This window comes from Trematomus bernacchii, unplaced genomic scaffold (genome assembly GCF_902827165.1).
Source record: "Trematomus bernacchii unplaced genomic scaffold, fTreBer1.1, whole genome shotgun sequence".
In the NCBI taxonomy this organism is placed as follows: Eukaryota; Metazoa; Chordata; class Actinopteri; order Perciformes; family Nototheniidae; genus Trematomus; species Trematomus bernacchii.
The window spans coordinates 9,242,183-9,249,740 of NW_022988098.1; the positions used below are offsets into that span (position 1 = coordinate 9,242,183).

Consider the following 7,558-nt stretch of genomic DNA (forward strand, 5'->3'; position numbering starts at 1 on the left):
CACACACACACACACACCACACACACCACACACACACACACACACACACACCATACGTTTTTGCTATACTTGAGGACCATGACCCAAGGGTAGGGTGTGAGGACCCCCGTTTCTGCTATAGCCACAAAGATGAAAAAATATCTCTAACACAAGATGGGGGTAGTGAGTCAGAAAGTCACTTAAAATGTTAAAACACAAATTTTCACACAAGTGGTGAATTTGGTCGGTGTTGTGAGGACCGGCCAGTTGCTAGGCAGATTTAAGTGTGTTTTTCCCAGCAGTTTTGACAAGTTTTCTTCTCAAAAACCTTTTATGAGCCCTATGGCCCACAGCATTAAAGATTGGCATTGCACATAAGAGAAATGAAAAGACTAGAAATAAACAATTCTAAAATGTAAACATCACAAATAGAAATAAAACAGCATTCAAAAAGTAGAAAATATACATGTTGAAATACCAATTTACAGTAAACAAAATAAATATAAAGCAGGATATTATATACATTAAGTGTGTAGGAATGGAATATTAAATTAAGTATACATGTAAAATGTACAGTGTGAGTTTAAGTCCAGTTATCCAAAGAGATAAGAGATTGTTGAATCCTAAAACCTTATTTATGTAATATTCTATAATGATATGTTTCAGTCCCTGCCTGCAGGCCCCTGTATTTAATTTAAAGTCTATGCCGGTGTATATGTCTCTCTCAGTTTCTTAAATCCTCACCTTCTTCTCTTCTCCCATGTTTTGTTACTAACCCTTTTGCCCTCTGTCTGTGTGAGTGGTTGGTGTTTCTTTCTTGCTGTATGGATGTGGCTCCCATCTTTAGGCCTCCCAATGCTGTCCCCCTGGTCCTGCTGTCCCTGCATGGCCCTGCTCCTCCTGCATCCCTCACAGCCATTCCCATTGTTTCATGCATTTACATACCATATTCTGCTTTGCTTTGCTTCTAGTCTTGATACCTCCCTTGTGTATTAAACAGTATTATAAGCCATACTGTGTTATGTCCTAAGTATTCACTCTTTCAGGAAACTAAGGTTGCATTCACACCTAATAGTCCTCTTCTTTGGTGTGTTAAAACATTATAAACACATATAATGACAGACTGCAGTAAGGAGGGCTCTGATCAGATTGTACCACAGCCTTTTGTTGTACACAGGGGACCAGTGAGGTGAGCAGTCACACAAATATAGCCTAGCTTATAGGCCAAAACAGCACCAAGCGGTTGAACGCACCCAGGGTTCGATTCACCAGACTAACACACAAGGCTGGTGTGAACATGACCTAAGACAAGGTATTACTTCCTTCACAAAACAAACAATGCAAGAACTATAATCACAGATTGATTTATTTGACAGGTGTGTGAACTACAGTTACAAAAACACTCACCTACTAGTCCATTGACTCTAACTCTACATTAACATTTCTTCTTCTACTCTACATTGACTCTACTAACTACTTGTGTCACAGAGTGAACCACTTGTTTTTGGTGAGATTTCGTGGAAACAACACACTATTGGAAAATATGTCACGTTTGCTTAATTAAGCCATTATGTGTGGAAATTCTATGTGATACATGTATCTTTCAAATACGTTTTCTGTCTGTGTAACAATCCCAAAGGTATGATGAGTGCCAGCGTGCATTATTGAGCCAAATTGTCATGTGTCCTGGGTGCCAGTGTCAGACATTTGAACAACATTTTCCTTTAAATCTGAAACGTATATGTAGTTTTGTAAAATTTGCTACTGATTACGATTTTACAAAATAACTTCACTGCTGAGATCAAGGGACAAGGCAACACTGTCCCAACAGGCAGAGGAACAATAGTGAATGATAAACAAACCATCTGTTTTACTTGAGAGAGAAAACTAAGGCAAATTCAAGAAATCTTACACAATCTGTTCAACTAGTCCTTCCGCCCAAATAACAGATTTGTTAAATGAGAATTCTACAATCTGGCAAACCAATCTTCAGGATGGCATCATTTGACAGTGCTCTCCAAAACTTTCACAAATGATTTGTAAAGCCATATTCACACAGGATTATCATTACGGGACCTTATGTCATTTAGAAAGAACAGTCATGGCAGACTCATATTGGATTTAAGATCACAGTCAATAACTGTAATAATAACAAATAACTAGAGGCCTCCACGTAATACTAGTAACTTAAGAATTCAACTTATGAACGTTTTCTGATTGGCCACTGGTAAAGGTTGGGCAACTCGTATTTGACCCTGAAGATTTTTGTCCTGTTTGGGGCAGTGAGAACAAGATGTGACACAACACTGACATCTACGGTGGCCCTGAAGTGCAAGTCAAAACAACATTTCACAAAACGCTACAGCATTCCAGGAAACACCACAGCATTTCAGGAAACACCACAGCATTTCAGGAACCACCACAGCATTTCACAAAACACCACAGCATTTAAACTTATACGGAAAGGGTATTCCTTTAGGGAGAACACTTCTTGTTTGTGATTGGACAGAGCCAGCCAGAGAAGCACTGCTGTGATTGGTTGTTTTTACTGCCAGTCAAGAAATGACGCTTCGTGATTGGTCAGCACCCGACAGCGCAACATGCCCCAAAACATCAGCCGTTAGCTGTTAGCACACAGAGCTCACAGCTCCTCATATCTGTTCAGAAACTGGACAAAAGTTAAACAAGTACAAACCACAGACTGTCTGTGTCATGGTGAATACAGTCGCAGCTTTATTTATGTCTGTATGCCGTTGTTCTGAGTGTGGACGGAGCAGCTACAGGTTAGTTTATCCTGATCGATCCGATCTCCATTCAGAAAACACGCATTTTAAAAGGTTTTCCTGCCGTCTGTCTGCAGACTTGTCAAAGCATTAATTCATGGTTTTTACTAACCGGTATCAGTATGTTGTTACTTCATCATTTTGAAACGTGTATTACAATTAAATCACGGTAAAATATGTTCATTTTGTTGTAGTCTACCATAGTATTTACAGGGAGATAAGCCCCGAATATTCGCATCGCTCTAATCGTGATTTAATTGTAATACACGTTTCAAAATGATGCCGAAGTAACAACATACTGATACCGGTTAGTAAAAACCATGAATTTATGCTTTGACAAGTCTGCAGACAGACGGCAGGCGAAAAACCTTTTAAAATGCGTGTTTTCTGAATGGAGATCGGATCGATCAGGATAAACTAACCTGTAGCTGCTCCGTCCAAACTCACAACGGCCTATACAGACATAAATAAAGCAGCGACTGTATTCGCCATGACACAGGCAGTCTGTGGTTTGTACATGTTTAACTTTTGTCTAGTTTCTGAACAGATATGAGGAGCTGTGAGCTCTGTGTGCTAACAGCTAACGGCTGATGTGTTGGGACATGTTGCGCTGTCGGGTGCTGACCAATCACTTAGTGTCATTTCTTGACTGGCAGCAAAAACAACCAATCACAGCAGTGCTTCTCTGGCTGGCTCTGTCCAATCACAAACAAGAAGTGTTCTCCCTAAAGGAATACCCTTTCCGTATAAGTTGAAAATGCTGTGGTGTTTTGTGAAATGCTGTGGTGGTTTCCTGAAATGTTGTTTTGACTTGCACTTCAGGGCCACCGTAGACATCACCATATTTCACACGGTGAACATGCTAGCACACAGCTGCTTATCTACACTCGGAAATACGGCGCGACATTAGCATTCATTTAGAGTCATGTATCTCTCAGTGCACTTTTTTACCAGGGACTTTCATCAGCGTAATTCCAATTGCCAAGTTGACTCCACACAGCCTTTTTTTCTGCCTCACTCCAGGGCCTTCTTTGGTTATTCCCTTCTGTACAGCAGAACCTTAATGAACAGCTAAACAAAAAGACGATCACTCAATGAAAGTCAACAAAAGTAAACTGCTAGCAGTCATCAACAGGGCTGACTCGTGGGTTAAAACATGCAGTTAGTGAGTAAAAGTAAGTAAGTAAATGAGTAGGTTTCAAGGAAGTAGAAAGTATATGCAATGTAAGATTGTACAATGTGATGTTATGCAAGAATGTTAGAAAGCAAATAAGTATAAAGTAGTAAAAGGCCTATATTTTAGTAATATAGTAAAGGTGTAGTAACACTAAAAAGTGGTTACTTATTTAAATGCCAACAGCAAATACCCCTAATATGATATATATTATAGACCTTATTGTATTGTGTGAAAGCCTCCAATGTTTGTAGGATAAATCGCGAACAATTGTGGATGCCTTCCAGCTGGACACCTGATCTCCAGGGCGGGGTAGTGATGTATGAAAAACGGCCCAGTCACAGGGCTTTCACCTGGGGCTGACTGGAGATGATTTTCCTCGGTCCAGGAGCATGGAGTGAGCCCTACTTGCCCGCTCCAAGTGCAATCTTTTTGGGGGAGAGTATGGATGTCTCCCTGCAGGAAAGGAGTGGTGAAGTGATGTAACTAATGTATTTTAGCCCAGTAACAGGGCTTTCATCAGGGGCTGCCTTAAGAGACAGGTGTACCGCCCCATTCAAACTCCCCACTGCCACCCTGTCCCCGGAGCGGGTCTCTCCAGTCAGCCCCAGGGTGACTGGGCCGTATTCATACATCACTACCACCGCCCTGGAGATCAGGTGTCCAGCTGGAAGGCATCCACAATTGTTCGCGACTTATCCTACAAACATTCGGAGGCTTTCACACAATACAATAAAGTCTATATTGTATATTTTATTAGGGTATTTAGGGTACAGCAATGTGTTGTATGTATGTGTGTGTGTAAGTGTATTTCCGCGACACACATATCACACAAATTAAATATCAAACTTTAATTCTGCCCGTGACTCGTTATTTAATTGTGGTTATAAAAATGTGGTTATAACATTTTTTTTCTATAAAGATTTATTGTCACAGCTACTAAAAGTGTGTTATAATTTTAAGTGTACATTCATTTGATACATACCAGTTGATCGTTTTGCTTTCTTCTTCTTCTTTCCATTATCTGTGAAAACAACAAATTACCTTTGAGAAAATCCTCAATGAATTAAAATGGTACACAGCAGTCTAAATGCACACCATTAAATACTGAAACTCATAATTATTAAAGGCATTTAAGTGCAATAAAGTCACAAATTGATAGCCTACTTTAAGCTTCAAATAAATATCAGTGGCCATTATTAACAATCCAGCTAGACCCTCTTGCACGATACAGGTGACGATTAATAGTGCCTTTACGGTAATAGCCTAGTACAAGGGTACAATAATGCATGTTTTTCTGATATCTTTGAGTAATATTTAACATAAGTCCTTAATAAGGCTGACACTGTTGGACTCAGTACTAGTTTGACTGCTACCAGAAATAAAATGAAGTACTTCTCTTACCCTTTTAACTCTATTTCTCCCTCTCTCGTCTGTATCAGCAGGTTCTGGATGAAGCCTCTTGTGCTCGGGTCGTGAGAGCTCTGTTAAGAGAGAAACGAACATCAGACATTAAGAGTTACTTTAACATTAGAATGATCTTTCATGCCATTTGCAATCAATAATGAAAGCAATCAGTATTTATTTCCTGTACAAACTTATAACACTTCACAATAACAACATATCAACTACATAGTAATACAAAAGCAACCACCTGATAAACATATTGTCATGTCCTTTTAATTGGTTGGCTCTCTCTCTCTCTCCCTCCCTCTCTCCTTCTCTCCTTCTCTCCCTCTCTCCTGACAGCCTGTCAGTATCTCATGCAGCTCACTGATCCAGTAATGAGTGAAGAATAAATATATGTATAACTAGTTTAACTTGTTCCAGAGGTAGATAAAATAGCTAAGTGTGTTAGGTCTAACTCTTAGTGTGTGTTTTGCTCCGCTCACCAGTCCCTCACAGCGGGTGGAGCTGCAGGATTTCTGCTTCACACACGTACCGCTATTTTATTGTCATTTTCGGACACCTTAAAATACTGCCAGACTGGTGGTGAACTTATTTTGGCGAGCTTGTTTTGCTGCGCACAGAGAAAAGTGTCATGTATTTAACGTCATGCGATCGGAGGGGGGCTGCGGGCTGTGACTCCTGATCGGAGCAGAGACACATGCTCACTAAACCGAAAAACTATATCCGGTCACAGAGATCTGCTATTTTAAAGTAAAGTCAACACATATCGACCCGAACGAACGAAATTAGTTTGAACATAGCCTATAGTTTTTTGTATATGACAAATTTGCGAGGGTGATGACGTCAGAGCATCATCCATTTTAACAAACAAAATATATTATAAAAGGCATAATATATTTTATAAATGTAAGTGTATGTAGTTTGAGATGGTAGAGATTACATATGTATTAGTTAGATAAAAATATACAAATGTATCAGGCAACATTTTAGATGTTACAGTCTTGCCTTAATTATTTAGATGTCAGGTTAAAAAACGCATGCATTTTTGCATTCATATTTTATATATTTGACATGCAACACCATACATTAAAATAAATGTGAGACTTACGCTTTGTGTTCTGCTCTCTTACATGCTAACGTTAGCTTAATTTAGAGTTTAGCCTAGCCTCAGCAGTTCCACTCATGCCGGAGAATGCTAAAACATTAAACAACCTAACATAGTTAAATATATAAAATATCACTTACCTGGAGCAGTTGTGTGTGTTTTTCCTGCTGTAATTCGTTACTCATTGCTGTGTTGCTTCTTTCACACATCATGTGGAGCTGCTTCAGTCTCAGTAATCTTCTTCTGTGCCGATCATAGTCTATGGTGCCGATCCATGTTTGTAATGATGCGTTCAGGTGCAGATGTAAAGTACATTGCGTCTTCATGTTGGAGTTTGCAAAATGTTTCAAAACCAAAATATTTCTTATGAAGTGAATTGCTCTCACTTGAAATAACTATCCCTAATAAGATTTGTAAGGAGAGATTACTTAACATAGTGTAGAAACTGTAATAGGGACTTCTTACTGAGTCGGGGACAGTAAAACTGTAATTGTTGTGTTGCATGAATGCAGCATTAGCTGCTTTGAAGTTTTAGCGCCAAATGTGGTATTCAATTGCTCTGCAGGTTTGCAGGTTCATAATGTGCATGAACTTCTTGATTAACCACTCCCCTCCCCCACCCTGACCTGGACTTCACACCCCTGAAACACAGAGGCACAGAGGAACATGCAGTATGGTTTAAATGCATTCTGAGCAATATCTCAACAGAACTTAAAATCTATTTTACTCTCTATCTTTTGTTTAATAAAAATGAGTGCACAATTATATACACACATATATATATATTTCCATTTACCATTTATACAATTTTCTAGACATTTTAAATTAAAATATTATTTAATAACTATATATATATTAAGAATGAACAGGGTCAGTAAAACTGTATCTATCTATCTATCTATCTATCTAAGATAGATGGATAATCATCTATCTATCTATCTATCTATCCATCTATCCATCAATCAATCTATCTATCCATCTATCTATCCATCAATCAATCAATCAATCAATCAATCAATCTATCCATCTATCCATCTATCCATCTATCCATCTATCCATCTATCCATCAATCTATCTATCTATCTATCTATCTATATATTGACAATG

The 7,558-nt window shown here is 38.8% G+C and overlaps 1 long non-coding RNA gene across 1 annotated transcript in view; it reads right to left on the reverse strand.

The window, feature by feature from the left end:
* LOC117475546 overlaps window positions 1–7,349 on the reverse strand; it is an 8,470-nt gene extending 1,121 nt beyond the window's left edge. The window contains exons 1-3 of the long non-coding RNA XR_004555183.1: window positions 6,592–7,349; window positions 5,341–5,420; window positions 4,922–4,960 (exon numbers count right to left, since the gene is read on the reverse strand). This is a non-coding gene — a long non-coding RNA (uncharacterized LOC117475546). The remainder of the gene's footprint in view (window positions 1–4,921; window positions 4,961–5,340; window positions 5,421–6,591) is intronic.
* Window positions 7,350–7,558: the final 209 nt, after the last annotated feature.